A 20778-nucleotide genomic window follows, 5' to 3' on the forward strand; every position below is an offset into this window, starting at 1 on the left:
GTATACTTTAAAAACAATCATATGCTATTAAGAATTAGTTCTTAAGCTACAATGCTATGCCATGCCCTATATAAATAGATTAAAATTTCATAAGCCAAAAGACCAAGAAATTATTGTCTCATTTTTCATTGCTTTTATTTCAAATTTGTCTCCTTCCCAAAAAGTCTGTGTAACATGAATCCATTAAATAAATAAAAGAACTGAAATGGAAAATATTTTGATCACATATTTGATTAAAATATTTATTATGCAAAATACCATTATGCATATCTGGAAAAAGCTTTCCTTGAGGAAATATAAATTCCAAGTAAGATGGGATTTATTTTAAAGGGAAAAAGCCACAAGTATGTTAATAATCCCTTTTAAGATTCTGAGGATAATAAGCAATCCACAGTAGTATCTAGCATAAAAATGTAAGGAAATTTAAGCAAAATAACAAAAATAAACTCTAATTGAAAAGCACTACTAATAGTGTTTTTTTTAATTGTTTTTCTGAATCTTTAAACATGCAAGAGAAAAAAAGGAGGAAAAAGAGCCAAAGGAAATAGAAAAAGATAAGGAAGTTAGGCAAGTGAACTCATTTTATAAACCATTTCCTTTAAGAAAGAGACCTATTAGCAGAAGTACTGGGAAGAGATTATCTGAGTTTTTATTAACTGGGCAACCAGAGTAGTCCCCATGACTTTCACTAACTTTGTTTGGTAAATTCGTTTCTATTACCACCCTCCCGTTCTCACCATATCCTCTGAGTACACATAGCATAACAGAAGACAGCAAAATGCTGTTCTTCAAATGTCCAGGAATATCCTTTTTGCTTTTCTGAATATGGTACCCAACAGTTCTGACTGTTCTGCTTACTTACCTGCATGACCTTGGCTTATCTGTAAATTGAAGGAGTTGAACCAAAGGGTCTCTGGGCTCTCATCTGGCTTTAAACCTGTAATCTTTAGTGTACATCCCAAGGTTCACAAGACCCAAAAAAAAAAAAAGAAGCCAAATTGAATAGCAGCAACATCCTCCAAGGTCCAGCATGATGGACACTTAGTGCCACTGGGTCTGTAGAGTTTTGGTGGCTTATCTTTCAGGGTGTGATTGGAGGGGCAGAAGGGCAGCCTGGTAGTTGCAAAATATCTCCCCACTAGCTGCTGAGATATCTGAAATGTCAACATTTGATCCATTCTTTGAAATTCAGCATTGGTATCACTGTGCCCAATTTTGAGAATTCAAATTTCTCTGGAAGGGGACACATCTATAAATACCAAGGACAGGACCTAGACTTGGGATTCCAGTTGCATAAGGGAGCTCCCCCTACCAATGCAGGGGCAACTTAGAGTCTTAGAGATTTTCCTAGAGCATTGAGGGGTTATGACTTGCTCAGGGTCACACATGCAGTATGTGGCCAAGCTAGGACTTAAATTCAGGGCTTCCAGATTTCAAGACCAGCTCTCTACCCAGTAGTCCATGCTGTTGCTTGATATAAACTCATACCTTTAAAGTATGAATACTTTATGGGTTCATTTCTAGGTCATCTCCTCTTCAATATTGAGGACCTGTAGACACGCAAGTATCCTGTTCATCTGGAGAAGATGGAGAACTAACAGAAGAGAAAAATGTAAACTTCGCTTACTTTGAAATTTTCTCTAAGACCATTGTTGTCATTCAGTTATATGCTATATTCTTGATTTAAATCTTGAACTCAGGAAGATCTGGGTTCAAGTCCTCCTAATAGCTGTATGACCGTGGGCAAGTCAAATCCAGGGTTCAGTGACCAAAGAAGCTCTCTAAGACTAAATGCACATGATTAATCTTTAGTGACCTGCAACTTCCAAGCCAGAAGAAGTTCTCTTCACAGATGAATTAATAGGTCCAGATTCCTTCATGCCAATATTATTATAACACTTAAAGGTTTGTAAAATGCTTTCCTTACAGCAACTCAGAAGTAGTAGTGTGACAATAATTATTCCTTTTGTTCAGACCAGGAAACTAGAGTTAAAAAAACTTGTTGGTTGGGGGGGGATCACATCATTTAAATGTTTAGGCCAAGAATTCCCCCAAATTCTCCTGGCTCCAAGAAGAATACTCTATTGCTATTAGGCTGCTTTCCCCGTAATAACAGGATTCATTGTTTTTCAATTGTGTCTAATTCTTTATGATGCCATTTGGGCTTTTCTTGAGAAAGATACTGAAGTGGTTTGCCATTTCCTTTTCCAGCTCATTTGACAAATGAGGAAACTGAGGCAAACAGGATTAAGTGACTTGTCTAGGATTACACAGCTAATAACTGTCTGAATCAGGATTTGAACTGAGGTATTTGAGTCTTCCTGACTCAAGGTCAACATTCTATCCACTGTATTCCTTATTGCCTTGCCTTTATAGCATCAGATTGGCAAAATGACAAAAGGGGCTATGCTATACTCCAAAGTATTTAAATGGAAATTTTAAATTATTATTCATTAAATATTTAAATGTTAAATGCATAGACATCTAAACTAAAGTGACATTAGGCTCTAAAATACAATTTTTCCTATATCTTGGGCTCTCTTCAGGAGCTAAAAGGGGTACTAGGTTTGTCCTGGCAAAATTAAAGAGTATAGTGTGTTACTGGCTCTCACCTCTCCTTTTTTTTCCTTCATCAAACTCCCCATGTCCCTCTTCAGAGTCCTTTCCTTAAAGGTCTTGATACTATCTATAAACTAATATAACCCTTTGGGAGTTAGTCAATAGTGCCGTAAGCCATTACTCCTCCAAAGGGTTTTTGTATTTTAATAAGGAACTTTAAAAAAATGTTTTATTTTCCTATGTTGGACTGCTTACCATCTCAGGGAGGGGAATGAGAAGGACGGAGAGAATTTGGAACGCAACATTTTTAAAAATAAAAGTTAAAAAAATTTTTTGTGTAATTAGTGAAAATGTAAATATTATTTAAAAAGAAAAGAAAAAATAACCCATAGAAGCTAAAGTCTGTACTAATAATGATCAAACCTGAATTTGGTAAGACATGATAAAATGTGCTACTCTTGCTTCTTTGCAGAGATGGGGGACTGTGGGTATGGAACACTGCATACACTATAAGACTTGGTTGATGTATTGGTTAGTTTTGCTGAACTCCTTTCCTACTTCTCTTTTTAAAATTTTTGTTAAAAGAAAAGACTCATGTGGGATGAGGTGTGTGTAATATATATGTACACACACATGGATGTATAAATAATTATCCATTAAATTAATATCAAATGTTTTGTTGGTAAAATCATTTCATCATTACATTGAATAGGCAGGAAATCCTTGATATTGACAAAATAATAATCAGCACAATTGGGGAATAACATTTTAACCACAGTATATTATTTTTAAAAATTTGTTTTAATTGATGTTTTCTGTTTCTTAATGTCATTATAGTTTTATCAACTATCCCTCTTTCTTAATCCCTTATCCCAGAAAGCCATCTCATAAAAGATAGTATTTTTAAAAAAAACCTTTATCTTCCATTTTAGAATCAATACTGTGTATTGGTTCCAAGGCAAAAGGGTGGTAAGGGCTAGGCAATGGGGGTTAAGTGACTTGCCCAGGGTCACACAGCTAGGAAGTGTCTAAAGCCATATTTGAACCCAGGACCTCCCAACTCTAGGTTTGACTTTCAATCCATTGAGCCACCTAACTGCCCCCAAGATAGTATTTTTAAAAGAAGGGAGGGGGGAAATCAGCATAACTGATTGATACGTGAAAAATTCTGAAAACATATACCTGAAAACACCTGTGAATCACCCATCTCCACAAAGAGTAGTTGGTGCCATCTTCTCTTATATCTTCATTCGAGTCCTGCTTGATCTACACAATTTTGTTACACTCACTTCAAAATGTTTGGTGTACAATTATTCTTTTCATTTACATTAGTTTTGGATATTGTATATGTTGTTTTCCTGGGTCTACTCACTCCACTCTGCATTAGTTTATATCAGTCAATAAACACTCAGCACCTGCTTTGGAGGCATGGTGCTATCTGGTTTCAATTTTCTGTATTCATCACATACATCATTTCTTACAGTACAGTATTATTTCATTACAGTATTCATTTAGTCATTCCTCGATTGATGGGCATCTGCTTTGTTTCTAATTCTTTGCTATCATAAACAGTGATGCTATAAATATTTTGGTATATTTGAGGACCTCTTAACAATGGTTTCCTTGGAGGTAAAAGCCTAGTAATGGAGTCTCTGGCTCATAGGATGTGGAAATTTTAGTCACTTTATATGTATAAATCCAAATTGCTTTCCAAACTAGTTATACCATTTCATAACTCCCCCAACAATGAATTAGTATGCCTACCATTCCACAACTGCTCCAATATTGACTTGCTATTTTGGGGATCATTTTTGCCAACTTTCAGGGGGAGAGGTAAAACTTTAGTCCTGTTTTGACTTCCATTTCCCTTAGTATTAGTGATTTAAGCATTATTTCATGTGATTATGAATACTTTGCAATTCTTCTTTTGAGAACTGTTTATTTCCTCTGACCACTTATTTACTGGGGAATGACTATTAATTAGTCTTATATATACAGTCAATTCTCAACTTCCATAGGGGTAAAATTCTTAGAAAGTGGTGTGAAAGTCAAAAGCTTGATGCATTAAACCTATGGGAAATTGAGGGTTAGATTCCTGTGACCACCAAAAACTAATCTTTTGCTTGAGATCACTGAAAATACACTTCTGCATGCAATCCTTTAAAAAAAATTTTAATGTTATATTTTTTCAATTACATGTAAAACAATTTTGAACATTCTTTCTTTAAAATGTTGAGCTCCAAATTCTCTTCTTTCATTATCACTGAGAAGGCAAGCAATTTGACATAGGTTATATATGTGCAGTCATGCAAAATATATTTCCATGTTAGTTATGTTGTGAAAGAAAAAATGGTGGAAAGAGAAAAAAAAATAGTATGCATGCAGACTCCATCACTTCTTTCTATGGAGGTGGATAGCATTTGTCATCATAAGCCTTTTGGAATTATTTTGGAGCTTTGTATCAAGCATTTCTTTAAAACAAAACATTAATTCTGATAATATTCACTTTTCCTAACATAATCACCATGAAATAACCCAGAAAATACAGGGAATAAAAGAGGCAATATAGGATGGCATAGGATGGGTTAGGGATAGCAATGTCTGAAGAACCCCAAGATAAAAAAAGGAAAAGTTAGAACTTGCCATTTCGAATGCCCTTTTAGCTTGATGGTTGAACTGTTCCCATATGAAAAGCACCATGTCTCAGAGTGAGTCCTTTCCTACTCCAAACTCTTTCATCCCCCCAGATCTGAGCTTGGGCAGGGGTTCTAATGAACAAAATGAACAGCAAGAACCAAGAAGGCAGGATAGTCAGATCTCAGAACTACCATGATATAGTGGGGTTGACCATAGACTCATTTACCCATACACTTAGCCATTTTCCCACTTTTTCAGTTTACTCATGATGCACTTGAGAGGTAACTTTAGCACTTTTGGAGTGGAATCATGAACACATTTAGGAATACTTTCCACTCTTTTGTGGATATAAATGTGTGCTCTTTTTTTTCTTTACTGTGAAAATGGGATCAGTTGTCAACGTGAAAGTGAAAATGAGATACTGATAAAGTCATAGAAATGCTTGAAGTCAGGCAAATGAAATGCATGGATATTGATAATTGTATTTATTAATTGTTCATACATCTTGGATTTGTTGTTGTTCAGTCATTTTGAGTCATGTTCCACTCTTCATGACCCACTTTGAGTTTTCTTAGCAGAGATATTGGAATGATTTGCCATTTCCTTCTTTAGTTCATTTTACAGATGAGGACAATGAAACAAACAAGGTGAATGACTTACCCAGAGTCACACAGATAGTAAGTGTCTGAGATCACATTTTTATCTCAGGAAGATAAGTCTTCTTGACTCCAGGCCCAGCACTATATCCATTGTGCCCCCTAACTGCCCGTACATTTTGAATATCATTTTTTTTGTTAGAGGAATCTGATACAATTTTTTTTCCATTTGACCATTTTTTTTCTTATTTTAGATGTATTAATTTTGTCTGCCTAAACTTTTCAGTTTCAGGTAGAATTATTTATTTTTATCTTCTATAGTTATTTCTATCTTTTGCTTGATTAAGGATTTGTTTACCTAACTGTGAGAGGTATATGATCTGTTTTTCTTCTAATTTTGCTATAAATATGATCTTTAATGTTAAGGACATAAAGCCATTTAGACTGTATTGTGGAATATGCCATAAGGTGTGCTGATCTAAACCCAGTTTTTGCTAGTCTGTTTTCCAGTTTTTCTAGCAGTTTTTTTTTTACTAAATAAGTTTTTCCCTAATTAATTTATGATCTCCACTTCATCAAATACTGAGTTGAGTTCTCTTCTTTCTTATTTTCCTTTGTCTAGTCTGTTCCCTTGAACTCTATTCTTTGACCAAAAGAAATAATTTTAATAAATGTCACTTTATAATGTAATTTGAGGTTTGGAAGTGCTAGTTCCCCTTCATCCCTACTTCTTTTCATCATTTCTCTTGATGTTCTAGATCTTTTGTTTTTCCAAGTGGATTTTTTATTATTTTATCAAGTTCTATAAAGAATCTTCTTGTTAACTGATCAAAATAGCATTAAATATGTAAATTCATTTTCATATTATTGTCACATTTATTACATTGGCATAGCCAATCATGAGAACTGGATATTTCTTCAAGCTATTTAAGTTTTTTTCTTCCTTAAGAAGTACTTTGAATATGTCTTTTGTATGCGTAGTAGGTCAATCCCTAGATATTTTATGCATTTTGTAGTTATTGGGAATGGAGTTTCTCTGTCTATTATTGCCTCTTGGGTTTTTGTTATTATATAGAAATGCTGTTGATTTTTTAGGAATTATTTTGTAGCCTGCAACTTTGCTGAAGCTATTAATAGTCTCAATTAGCATCTTTGCCGGTAAGGTTTTTTTTCAAGCATACTGATATATCAACAAACAGGGATAGTTTTACCTATACTAATGCCTTTAATATTTTACTCTTGTCTTATTATTCCTGCTAATGTTTCCAGAAATATATCAAATAATAATAGAGAGAATGAGTACTTTTGCTTCATTCCCATATTTATTGGGAAAGGTTCTAGAGCATTTCCAATACATATGATACTTGTTTGGGGTTTTAGATGGATTCTTTTTAAGTTTTGAAAATAATTTGTGAGGTACAGGTACTAACTTCTTTATAAGTTTGATAGTATTCCTCTAGTTACTTTAGCTTAATATTTTTTAAGGTGACTCTAATAGGGGCCTCTTAAAGACTGTGGCCTTTAAAGCCCAAAAGGACGAACCACTGGTGGAATTTTTATTACTACAAACCTGAAAGTTAGAGAGATATTTTGGGAATAGTTTAGGGTCTCTAGGGCAAGGGTTGTCAAATTAGGGTCAGTAAACATGTTTAAAAAAGTATTTGAATAACATATTACAGTGTTGCAATAGTTTTCTTTGTACTCTTATGTGTTTTATTTTATGTATCATTTAAAAATATGGTTCTGAGGAGTTCATAACCTTCACCAACCAGTCAAAGGGGTCCCATGGCACAAAAATGTTTAAGAACCTCTGATCTATGGCAATTCACAATCACAAATTAGCATACTTTGGGGTGGAAGAGATCTTAGAAATCATATGATTATAGATTTAGGTTGTAAGGGACCTCAGAGACTATTTAGCTCAAGATCACCTTGGTAGTAAATTGCAAAGCTCAGATTGGAACTTTGGTCCTCAGATCTAATCCATTCTGTTCCTGAATAAAAATCTCCTTTACAATACCCCTGATGTATAGTGGAGTGCCAGGCCTGGAGTTGGGAGGACCTGGTTTCAAATATGGTGTCAGACACTTTGCTAGCTATGTGACCCTAGGCAAGTCACTTAACCCTGAATGGCTAGCTCTTTCCATTCTTCTGTCTTAGAACTGATACTAAGACAAAAGGTTCAGGTTAAAACAACAAATAACTCCAGCATAAACATCTAGTTCCTAATTGCAGCCATATAATGACGTGGAACCATATTTTTCCATTTAAGTATTCCATTTCACTTTGGGATGGTAATAATTTTTTAATTATTCATGCATGAGTCAGCTAAGGTTCTATGAATCTTTCTCAAGGTCTACCATAATTTCATAACTTCTGGGTTCTAGAAGTCTATTACCTGAGAGTACCAATTCTGATGAATTATTATTCAATCTTTTCCTCTTTACATGAATTAATACCTGGCTAAATTTTTAGGGGTTAGTATTAAAAAAGTAGAATCTCTGTTCATATGTATTATTTAGGAACATTTGCCTCTTTGGGTTAAAATAAAATTTCTGTTTAGTAGTGACCTTGGAGTCAGAGGATATGGGTTTAATTTTATCTCTGATATTAGCTATGTGATATTGGGCAAGTCTCTTAACAGTCCAGACCTCAGTTTCCTCATCTGTAAAATGAAAGGGTTGGACTAGATGACCTTTCACTTCCATGGTCCGGTAATCTGTATTTTATTAGAATCACAGAATCTCAAGATTGGAAGAACCTCAGCAATCATTCTCTGTGTACTCTTAAGTTCATCCACTGTACTTAAACCAAAATCTCTTCTACAATATCTTTAACACATGGTCATCAGGCTTCCATTTGAAAATCTTGAGTTTGAAGTATTCTGTCCAGGTAGAAGTTGGACTGCATTTACCGTGAGGCTGTGTTGTTATTTAAACATTTTTTTTGTACTGAATCACATCCCTGCAACTTTCACCCACAAGACCAAATCCTTCCTTCCAGGCTTAGTCAGAACAAGTCTCATAATAATCTTCGAGCTAGTATGAAGGGTAAAGAGAATTTTTCAGTGACCTGCAGAGGGCATTCAATGTTTGTGTTTTCATCAGTACCAAGAAACACCTTTATGGGCACAAAGTTTGATTTGATTTCCCCCCCCTCTTAGAACAAAAATTGAAAATGCTTTAGGAAAGAGGCCATCTCTACTCTCCAAGGAAAATGAGTTTGTTTTTTTAAATAAGAAGTACTTCAAGGAAGAAAAAAGATAGGAAGAGGTAGAGGAGGATCCCAGCCTATGTCAGGAGGTTGGAGGAGAGAAGAATATGTTGCAGAAAAAGAAGGGAATATTTGGAACCAAGGTTATAAAACTGTTCTCATATGGGGTGAAGGGTAGGGAGAACTGGACCATATTAGAGGGAAGCAGCTTCTTCTACACCAAGAAATGCTGATATCCTCAGGAATCAGTTGATGAGGAGTCTTTTAGTAATAGCTCAAGGAAAAAGATACATAGAGTTGTGAGGGGGTGATTCCCTCTGCCTCTGCCTTTTTGTTGACTTAATAAAAACAATAGAAAAACCTTTCCTCTTCCTATGACACATACCTGGCTCCTCAAAAAGAACCTCCTGAGACTTGTCCAGCTTCAACCAGTAGATATTCTGATGATTTGTGTAAGAACCAATGATACTGCTAGAAAGAATTTAGAAAGTATTTGTACAGATTATGAGGGAAAAGATAGATTCAGGAACTGAACTTTAAAATATTTTATTTTTTCCCCAATTACACGTAAAAACAATTTTCAACATTTGTGTTTTTCAATTTTGAGCCCTGAATTCTCTCCCTCCCTCCTCACCTCACTGAGACAATAAGCAATCTGATATAGATGTTACATGGGCAGTCATATAAAACATTTTCCCATATTAATGCTTTTTCAGAAGAAAGCATGAACAGAAAAATGAAGAAAGTGAAATGCAGCATGCTTTGGTCTGAATTCAGACTCCATCAGTTCTTTCTCTGTAAACAGAGGGTATTTTTATCATGAGTCCTTTGAGACTCTCTTAGGTCACTGTATTGCTGAGAATAATTAAATTATTCACGATTGTTCATTGTATAACACATTGTTATTGTGTACAGTGTTCTGCTCATTCCGCTTTCTTCACTCTGCATCAGTTTATATAAGTCCAGGTTTTTCTGAAATCCTCCTGCTTATCCATTTCTTATAGCACAAGTACTTCATTTCAATCACATACCACAATTTTCTCAACCATTCCCTAATTTATGGGTATCCCCTCACTTCCCACTTCTTTGCTACCACAAAAAGAGCTGCTATAAATATTTTTGTACATAGGTACCTTTTCCTTTTTGTTTTTTATCTCTTTGGGATACAGACTTAGTAATGATAATCCTGGGTCAAAGGATATGTATGGTTTTATAGCCCTATGGGCATAGATTCAAATTACTCTCCAGAATGGCTGAATCAGTTCACTATTCCTCCAATAATACATTAGATTCTCAATTTTCCTACATACCTTCCAACTTTTGTCATTTTCCTTTTCTGTCAAAATAACCAATCTGATATGTGTGGGATATCATCTCAGAGTTGTTTTAATTTACATTTCTCTAATTAATAATGATTTTGGAGCAATTTTCTCATATGACTAGAAAACTAATTATTTCAAGATAATGCCTGTTTATTTGTTTTGACCACTTATCAACTAGGGAATGACTTGTATTCTTAAACATTTGAATCATTTTTCTATGTATTTGAGAAATTAGGCCTTTATTAGATTGGTAAAATTCTTTTCACCATTATCATTATTAGTAGGTTATCCTCCATCCTATTTCTCCCCATTTATCCTATTCTCTCTCCTTTCAACCTGTGTATACTCAGAAGTGTTTTGCTTCTAACATTTACTTCCCCTGATTTGCTTCCCTTCTGCTTTCTTCCTTTCCCTCCTGTTTTCATATAAGGTAAGATTTCACCTTGACTTGGGAGTTGTGATATTTGTCTATAATCCTGGGAATTTTCATTTTGGAATTTCTTTTAGGAGATGCTTGATGAATTCTTTCAATTTCTTATTTATCCACTGGTCCTAGAATATCAAGTCAGTTTTTCCTTGATAATTTCTTGAAAGATAATGACTGGGCTCTCTTTTTGTAATCATACTTTTCAGATAGTCCAATAATTTTTAGATTATCTCTCCAAGATTTATTTTCTGGGTCAGTTGTTTTTCCAAAAATATATCTCATTTTTTACTCCATTTTTTTTCATTCTTTTGATCTTGTTTTAGTGTTTCTTGATGGCTCATGGAGTCATTATTTTCCATTCTAATTTTTAAGAAATTGTTTTCTTCAGTGAGTACCTCCTTTTCCATTTGGCCAATTCTGCTTTTTTAAGTTCTTCTCTTCAGTGGATTTTTGTGTCTCTTTTACCAAATGACCTATTATGTTTCTTAAGATATTATTTTCTTCATTATTTTTGTGGCTTCTTTACCAAGCTATTGACTCTTTTTTTCATGGTTTTCCTCCATCATTCTCACTCATATCTTTTCCAATTTTTTCATCTATCTCTCTTATTTAATATTTAATATATTTTAACTCCTTTAGTAATTCTTTTTGGAATTAAGACCATATTTTTTGAAGGTTTTGGATATAGCAGTGTTGACTTTGATTTCTTCTTAATTTATGTGTTGTTCTTCCCTGTCATCAAAATAACTTTCAATGTTGAGGGCTATTGTTGTTGTTGTTTCCTCATTTTCCAGACTTGTTCTTGTTTATTTGTTTTTAATTTAAAATACTGTTATAGGTGAGCTCCATTCCTATGATGAAAGTAGCACTTTTCCAAGCTTCAGTTTCTTTGTGCAAATACCTTCCTACTTAGCCCTGGGAATCTATAAGTTTTTCGTTTTGCCAAGGCGGTATGATCTAAGGAAATGTATGTTCAAAACTCTTCCAGTCTGTGCTCTGGTCTTTGAGTGACTACAAGCATTCTTTTCCACCCTGGAACTGTCACCAGGGTCCCTACAGCCTCAAGTGCTTATGTGTGCTAGTACTTCTCCTCATCTTTGGACTGGAATCTGAGACTTAGACCCGAATCTGTTTATAGGTAATGCAACATAGTCCTGCACCCAGAGATAGTAAAGAGACCTCTAAAATCTCCTTCTAACTAGTTGCCCAATCCTGTTGCCATTTGTTGCTGAGAGCTCTGGAAGCAATTGCTGCTGATTCAGCCAGCCCCTAGACCTGTGTGAACTTCTGGTATGCTGGTCTGTGTTCTACTCTAGTCCTTTGGTGATAGGCCTTTTATGCCAAACTTTTAAGTTATTCTGGGCTAAAAAATTATTTCACCCAGTCCTTTTGTGGATTTTGCCACTCACTCCAGAATTCATTTGGTGGAGGTATATCATATTTGTTTAGAGGGTAATTTGGTAGAGATCAGGCAAGCCTGTGTACTTTCTCCACCATCTTGGCTCTGCCCTTGGAAATAAACTTGTTAAAGAGAGAGTAGCTAACTATAAGAAATGGATTTTTGGGCTACAGATTAGCCTATAAGACTGGTAAGTTCTTGTATTGACAAGGAGAAATGGTTACTTCAATTAGAATTTCTGGGAACACTAGGAGCAAGTGTCTAGTTTATTTTAGAGTTTGTGACAGAGACGGAAAAATGTAGATATAGTTTAACATATACCCTAGATTGTTGAAAAGCAGATTACAGACGATTTGGAGATAAGAAAAGTAAGATCCAATAATGTAAAATCCTGCAAAAGAAGTTAATTTAAGAAGGAAGCCCCCATTTTGAAATTTCTGAAATCCATTTTAGACTCGTTTGATCTTTTGGATATGGTAATTGGTATCTATTGGTTAAACTTTGATTTTGAGATTATTATAACCAGTAGTGACCTTTCCTCTATCCATTAAACAATATCCATGATGTAACTTGTTAGAACAGGTCACAGCTGAGTTGTGTCAGTCACATGCTATATTTTTTAATTAAAAATCTTTTCCTAACTTTGTATTAACTATAACCTTTACTTTAACAAGTCCTTGGTTTGATTGTACATAGAAAACTGTTTCAGAAGTGAACTTTAACACTAAGAATAAGGTGAAGTCTCTAGTTACATGGAATTTACTGTATTTATCACACAAAAAAAGATATTAATTGGTCCTCTGGGTATATCTCACTCACTTGTTTACCTAGCATCATCTTTTTTTTTTTAAGGAGATATTTTTCTACTTCATTGCTACTCTCCAGGTATACACTTAGGCACACTCTCCAGGTGTATCCAAAGCTACGTAAAACAATTAGATGGTCTCTTTAGTTTTGTAGAAACTTTAATTACATTCCTATTATTGTTTTTTTTAATCCTTAACATTAGCATTAACATAGTCTTAGCATTGATACTAGGCTTTGTTTCTAAGTCAAAGAGTAATCAGGGCTAGGCAACTGGGGTTAAGTGACTTGTCCAGGGTCACATAATCCAAGAAATTTCTTTGGCCAGATTTGGCCCCCATTCTAAGTATTCTTGATGACAAAGACAACATGCAAATAACATGTATATAGACAATATAGACATAGACAAATACAAGAAGACATAGACAATGTCAATGGAAGGTAATTTCAGAGAGAAGGGACTGGGATTGGCGTTGGGTGGGGAGAAGTATGAGGAAAGGCCTCCTACAGGTGGGATTTAGGCTGAGGTTCAAAGAAGGCCAAAGAAGCTGGGATAAAGAATGAGGAATAAGAGCATTCCAGGCATGAGAGACGAGGTCACCAATGATAATGTACAGAGTTGGGAAATGGAAATGGTTAGTGTGGAATGAACAATAAATGGACCATGATAGCTAGGTTAGAAGGTACATGGAGTGAAGTAACATATAAGAAAGACTGGAAAGCCAGGAAGGGGTTAGATGATGAAGGACTTTAAATGACAAATGACATATAATTGATCCTGGAAGTAATAGAGAGCCACTAGAATTTATTGACTATATATGTGTGTATGGGAAGTTGAAAGGGGATTGCCTTCAGATTTATAATTTAGGAAAATCAGTTTTATGATTAATGAAAGATAGACTGGAGAGGGCAGAAATTTGAGGCTAGGAGACCAATCAGAAGCCTATTGCAAAAGTCCAAGTATGAGGTGACAAGGGCCTATACTACAATGATGGTAGTGTCAGAGGAGAAAAGGAGCAGTTGCATGAGAAATAATGTGAGAGTAGAAATGACAAGATTTGACAACAGATTGGATATGTGGGGTGAGCACAACTAAGTGTCAAGGATGACACTAAGGTTTTGAGTTTGGGTGATTGGAAGAATGGTGTTGTCCTTAATAGTAAGAGGAAAGTTGGAAAGAGTGGAGGAAAGTGTGTGTGTGTAAAAATTATAGTTGAACCTATGTGAGCTAATGAGATCATCAAGTAAGATTATATAGATGGAGGAAAGGGGAGAGGCCAAAGACAGAACCTTAGGGGATATCCATGATTAGGGAGCATAACCTTGAAGAAGATCCAGAAAAGGAAGCTGAGAAGAAACAGTTAGACAGATATAAAGAGAATCAGGAAAAAACATTGTCACAAAAACCTAGAGAGAAGAACATAGCTTGGAGAAGAGAATGATTGACAATATCAAAGGTTAAAAGGGATCAAGAAGGATAAGAATTTAGAAAAGTTGTTTAGATGTGGCAATTAAGAAGTAATTTTGGAGAGTGACGTTCCAGTTGAATGATGAGGATGAAAGCCAAATTGTAGAGAATTTAGAAGGAAGTGAGATTAGAGGAAATGGAGACACCTCACAGAGATGGTTTTCTCAAGAAATTAAGCTGAGAAGGGGAGGAGAGATAAACTATAGTGAAATGGGGGGGGTGATTATCCAAATAAGGATTTTTTTAAGGCTGGGAAAAATATGGGAATGTTTGTGGGAAGTAAGGAAGCAGCTAGTAGACATATGAGGAGAGACTGAAGATTAATGGTTGATAATGTGATATGGTTTGAGATTTCCTGAATATTTTACAATTCTTTTTTCTTGTAAATATTAGGGAGCATATTTTATCAGAATAATGCCTTAAAGTTTGTTTGGGGTTTTTTTGCAATGGTCAGATCTATACTATATTTTTGTCTTGTTTTATTTGCAAATTTTATTTAATTAGTCAATTTAGAACATTTTCCCTTGGTTACAATAATCATATTCTTTCCTTCCCCTCTCCCCACCCCTTCCCGTAGCCAACACGCAATTCCACTGGGTTTTACATATGTCTTTGATCAAAATCTATTTACATGTTGTTGATATTTGCATTAGGGTGATCATTTAAAGTCTATATCCCCTATCATATCACCATTGACCGATGCAATCAAGCAGCTGTTTTTCTTCTGTGTCTACTCCCACAGTTTTTCCTCTGAATGTGGATGGTGTTCTTTCTCATGAATCCCTCTGAATTGTTCTGGATCATTGCATTGCCACTAATGGAGAAGTCCATTACATTTGATTGTACCACAATGTATCAGTCTCAGTATATAATGTTTTCCTGGTTCAGCTCCTCTCACTCTGCATCAGTTCCAGGAGGTCATTTCAGTTCACATGGAATTCCTCCAATTCATTATTTCTTTGAGCATAATAGTATTGAATCACCAACATATACCACAATGTGTTCAGCTATTCCCCAATTAGAGGGCATCCCCTCATTTTCCAAAATTTTGCCACCACAAAGAGCAGAACTATGAATATTCTTGTACAAATCTTTTTTCCTTATTATCTCTTCGGGGTACAAACCAAGCTGCTCTATGGCTGGATCAAAGAGTGGACAGTATTTTAGAAACATCCTTTAGGCATAGTTCCAAATTGTCCTCCAGAATGGTTGGATTAATTCACAACTCCACCAGCAATGCATTAATGTCCCAACTTTGCCACATCCCCTCCAACATTCATTACTTTCCTTTGCTGCCATGTTAGCCAATCTGCTAGGTGTGAGGTGATACCTCAGAATTGTTTTGATTTGCATCTCTCTGATTATAAGAGATTTAGAACACTTTTTCATATGCTTATTAATAGTTTTGATTTCTTTATCTGAAAATTGCCTATTTGTGTACCTTGCCCATTTGTCAATTGGGGAATGACTTGAATTTTTTGTACAATTGATTTAGCTCTTTATAAATTTGAGTATATAGACTATTGTCAGAAGTTTTTGTTATGAGGATTTCCCCCCCAATTTGTTGCTTCCCTTCTAATTTTGATTGCATTGGTTTTGTTCATACAAAAGCTTTTTAATTTAATGGAACCAAAATTATTTATTTTACATATTGTAATTTTTTTCTAACTCTTGTTTGGTCTTAAAATATTTCCTTTCTGACATGTATAATATTCTGTGTTCACCTAATTTACTTAAAGTTTCCTTCTTTATATTCAAGTCATTCACCCATTCTGAGTTTATCTTGGTGTAGGGCATGAGATGTTGATCCAAACCCAATCTTTCCCTTACTGTCTTCCAATTTTCCCAGCATTTTTTATCAACTAGTGGATTTTGGTCCCAAAAGCTGGGATCTTTGGCTTATCATAGACTGTCTTGCTGAGGTCACTTACCCCAAATCTATTCCACTGATCTCCTTTCTGTCTCTTAGCCAATACCATATTGTTTTGATGACCACTGCTCTGTAGTATAGTTTGAGAGCTGGTACTTGCGAGGTCACCTTTCTTTACATTTTTTTTTTATTATTTCCCTAGATATCCTTTATCTTTTGTTCTTCCAAATGAATTATGTTATGGTTTTCTCTAATGCAATAAAAAAGCTTTTTGGTGGTTTGATGGGTATGGCACTAAATAAGTAAATTAGTTTGGGTAGGATTGTCATTTTTATTATTTTATCTTGTCCTACTCATGAGCAATTAATGTTTTTACCAATTATTTAGATCTAGTTTTAATGGTGTGGAGAGTGTTTTATAGTTGTGTTCACATAGTTCCTTTGTTTGTCTTGGCAGATAGATTCCTAAGTATTTTATATCATCTGGGGTGATTTAAAAGGGAATTTCTCTTTCTAACTCTTGCTGCTGGGATGAGTTGGAAGTATATAGAAATGCTGATGACTTATGTGGATTTATTTTGTATCCTGTAACTTCGCTAAAGTTGTTGATTATTTTGCCTAGCTTTTTGGATGATTCTCTGGGGTTCTTTAAATAGACCCTCATATCTTTAAACAGACCATCTGCAAAGAGTGATAGCTTGGTCTCCTCATTGCCTGTTTTAATACCTTCAATTTCTTTTTCTTCTCTAATTGCTACTACTAGTGTTTCTAGTACAATGTTATATAATAGAGGTGATAATGGGCATCCTTGTTTCACATCTGATCTTATTGGGAAGGCTTCTAGTTTATCCCTATTGCAGATGATGTTTGTTGATGGTTTTAGATATATACTGTTTATTATTTTTAGGAAAGGCCCTTCTATTCTTATACTTTCTAGTGTTTTCAAAAGGAATGAGTGTTGTATTTTGTCAAAGGCTTTTCCTGCATCTATTGAGATAATCATGTGGTGTTTGTTGGTTTGCTTGTTGATATGGTGAATAATGTGGATGGTTTTCCTAATATTGAACCATCTTTGCATTCCTAGTATAAATCCCACCTGATTATAATGAATCACCCTCATGATCACTTGCTGGAGCCTTTTTGCTAGTATTCTATTTAAGATTTTTGCATCTATGTTCATGAAGGAGATTGATATGCCTGGCTTTGGAATCAGTACTATATTTGTGTCATAAAATGAATTTGGTAGAACTCCTTCTCTGCTTATTCTGTCAAATAGTTTGTATAATATTGGGATTAGTTGTTCTTTGAATGTTTGATACAAATCACTTGTGAATCCATCAGGCCCTGGCAATTTTTTTCTTAGGGAATTCTTTGATGCCTTGTTCAATTTCTTTTTCTGGTATGGGGTTATTTAGGTATTCTTCTGATAATCTAGGCAATTTATATTTTTGTAAATAGTTATCCATATCACCTAGATTGCCATATTTATTGCCATATAATTGGGCATAATAGTTTTTAATGATTGCCTTAATTTCCTCTTAATTAGAGATGAGGTCTCCCTTTTCATCTAGGATGCTGTTAATTTGGTTTTCTTTTTTCCTTTTTTAAATTAGATTGACCATTACTTTGTCTGTTCTATTTGATTTTTCAAAGTACCAGCTTCTAGTCTCATTTATTAAATCAATAGTCCTTTGACTTTTGATTTTATGAATTTCTCCTTTACTTTTTAGGATCTCTAATTTAGTTTTCATCTGAGGATTTTTAATTTGTTCACTTTCTAGTGTTTTAATTTGCATACCCAATTCATTGACCTCTGCCCTTCCTAATTTGTTAATATATGAACTCAAGGCTAGAAATTTCCCCATAAGTTCTGCTTTGGCTGCATCCTATACATTTTGAAAGGATGTCTCATCAATGTACCATGTGCTGCTGAAAAGGTGTATTCCTTTTCATCCCTATTTATTTTTCTCCACGTATCTAGTAACTAATTTTTCTAAGATTTCATTCATTTCTCTTACCTCTTTCTTATTTATTATTTTTTTTGGTATTATTTTTTTGGTATTTTTGGTATTATTATTATTTTTGGTTTGATTTATCTAGTTCTGATAGAGGAAGGTTCAGGCCTCCCACTAGTATAGTTTTTCTACCTATTGCATCCTTGAGCTCCACTAATTTCTCCTTTAAAAATTTAGATGCTATGCCATTTGGTGCATAACATGTTGAATATTAATGTTTCCTCATTGTCTATACTGCCTTTTGTCAGGGTGTAATTACCTTCCCTAGCTCTTTTAACTAGATCTATTTTCACTTTGGCTTTGTCAGATATCATGATTGCAACCCCTGCCTTTTTTTTCTCAGTTGATGCCGAATAGATTTTGTTCCATCCACTTACCTTTACCGTATATATATGTCTACCATTCTAATGTGTGTTTCTTGTAGACAATATATGGTAGGATTTTGGTTTTTAATCCATTCTGCTATTTGCTTCTGTTTTATGGGTAAGTCCATTCCATTTACATTCAGAGTTATGATTATTAGTTGTGTATTTCCCAACATTTTGATTTCCACTCCTAGTTCTGCCCTTTCTTCTTTCACTATTTCCTTCTACACCAGTGTTTAGTTTTTAATCAGTCCCCCTAATTCCCACCCTTATTTTACTTCCCTTTCTATCTCCCACTCCCTTCTTATTTCTGTCTTATTTTCTTTACAGTCTTTTTAAACTACTCCCCCACCCTCTCCCTCCCTTGTATTACTTCCTTCCCTACTAGTTAGTTTGTTACTCTTCTACTTCTCTATAGGGTGTGAATCAATTCTCTTCCCCAATGGATCAGATGGTTCTTCCCTCTTTGAGTCAATTTCAATGCACATAAGAATTAAGTATTTCCTGTCTCCAACCTCTTTACCCACTCAGTGTATTGGTGTTCTCCCCCACTCCCACCATGTACTTCTTTATGGCATATAAATTTACCCCATTTTGTTTCTTTTCCCATTTCTCTTAGTATTAACCTCATTTTTTTACCTCTAGTTATATATATATATATATATATATATATATATATATATATATACACACACACACATATATTATATATATATATATATATATATATGTCTTGGCATTTCATCTTATACAGTTTGTCACTATTCCCTCTAAGTATAATTCTTCTAGCTATCCAGGTGATAATAATAATTTTTAAGAGTTATCAATATTATATTTTCTTGTAGGGATACAAATAATTTTAACTTATTGAGTTCCTTAAAAAATGTTTGTTGGGTTGTTTTTTTTTTGTTTTGTTTTTTCCCCTTTCTTAATTACCGTTTGGTGATCTTATTGAATTCTGTGTTTGGCCATCAGATTTTCTGTTCAAGTCTGGTCTTTTCTTTATGAATGTTTGGAAGTCTTCTATTTTACTAAATGACCATACTTTCCCCTGCAAAAACATAGTCAGTTTTGCTGGGTATTTGATTCTTGGTTGTAGACCTAGTTCCTTTGCTTTGCAGAATATCATATCCCATGCCTTTTGGTTCTTCAGTGAAGATGTAGCCAGATTCTGTGTCATTCTAACTGTGGTTCCATGGTATCTGAATGACTTCTTCTTAGCAGCTTGTAATATTTTTTCCTTGGTCTGATAGTTCTTGAATTTGGCTATAACATTCCTGGGTGTTGTCAGTTAGGGATTAAGTACAGGAGGTGATCTGTGGATTCTTTCAATCTCCACTTTTCCCTCTTGCTCTAGAATGTTGGGGCAGTTTTCTTGGATAATTTCCTGTAGAATGATGGCCAGGCCTTTTCTTTTGTCATGATCTTCTGGTAATCCAATGATTCTTAAGTTGTCTCTCCTGGACCTGTTTTCTACATCTTTCATTTTGTGGATGAGGTGTTTCATATTTTCCTCAATTTTTTCATCCTTTTGATTTTCTTTTAAACCCTTACCTTCCATTTTGGAGTCAATACAGTGTATTGGCTCCAAGGCAGATGAGTGGTAGGGGCTAGGCAATGGGGGTTAAGTGACTTTCCCAGGGTCACACAGCTGGGAAGTGTTTGAGGCCAGAGTTGAACCTAGGACCTCTCATCTCTAGGCCTGGCTCTCAATCCACTGAGATACACAGCTGTCCCCTTTTGATTTCATTGTTTCTTGCTGCCTTGTGAAGTTGTTTTCTTCTAATTGTTGGATTCTAGTTTTTAAAGACTCATCCCTGGCTTTTTGGTCATCCTTCTCCTTCTGATCTTTTATCTCCTTTGCCTCATTTTCAAGCTGATTAATTTTGGCTTTCAAGACACTATTTTCTGTTTCCAGAGGATTCTTTCCCCACTTGTCTTCAGTCTCTCTTAATTGTTTTTTGAATTATATTTTGAGTCCTTCCAAAGCCTGTGTCCAATTTGTTGGAGTTTCTGTGTTTTTGCTTGGTGTTCCTTGATCCTCCTCTGTTCCATTTGCTCTTTGTTCATTGTCTGAATAGAAACTGTTGATTATAATTTCTTT

General features: G+C 34.8%; 1 protein-coding gene across 5 annotated transcripts in view; it reads left to right on the forward strand.

Annotated features, from left to right (window-relative positions):
• Window positions 1-20778, forward strand: part of STK3 (serine/threonine kinase 3) — a 540259-nt gene that overhangs the window by 9919 nt on the left and 509562 nt on the right. For 4 of the 5 annotated variants that reach the window (XR_008917553.1, XM_056823275.1, XM_056823279.1 and 1 more), the window contains exon 2: window positions 1525-1612. The exons of the other annotated variant lie outside the window; for it this stretch is intronic. The gene's annotated coding sequence lies outside the window, so the exon portion shown is untranslated. The remainder of the gene's footprint in view (window positions 1-1524; window positions 1613-20778) is intronic. 5 annotated transcript variants of the gene reach the window in all.

Source organism: Monodelphis domestica, chromosome 3, assembly GCF_027887165.1.
Source record: "Monodelphis domestica isolate mMonDom1 chromosome 3, mMonDom1.pri, whole genome shotgun sequence".
In the NCBI taxonomy this organism is placed as follows: domain Eukaryota; kingdom Metazoa; phylum Chordata; class Mammalia; order Didelphimorphia; family Didelphidae; genus Monodelphis; species Monodelphis domestica.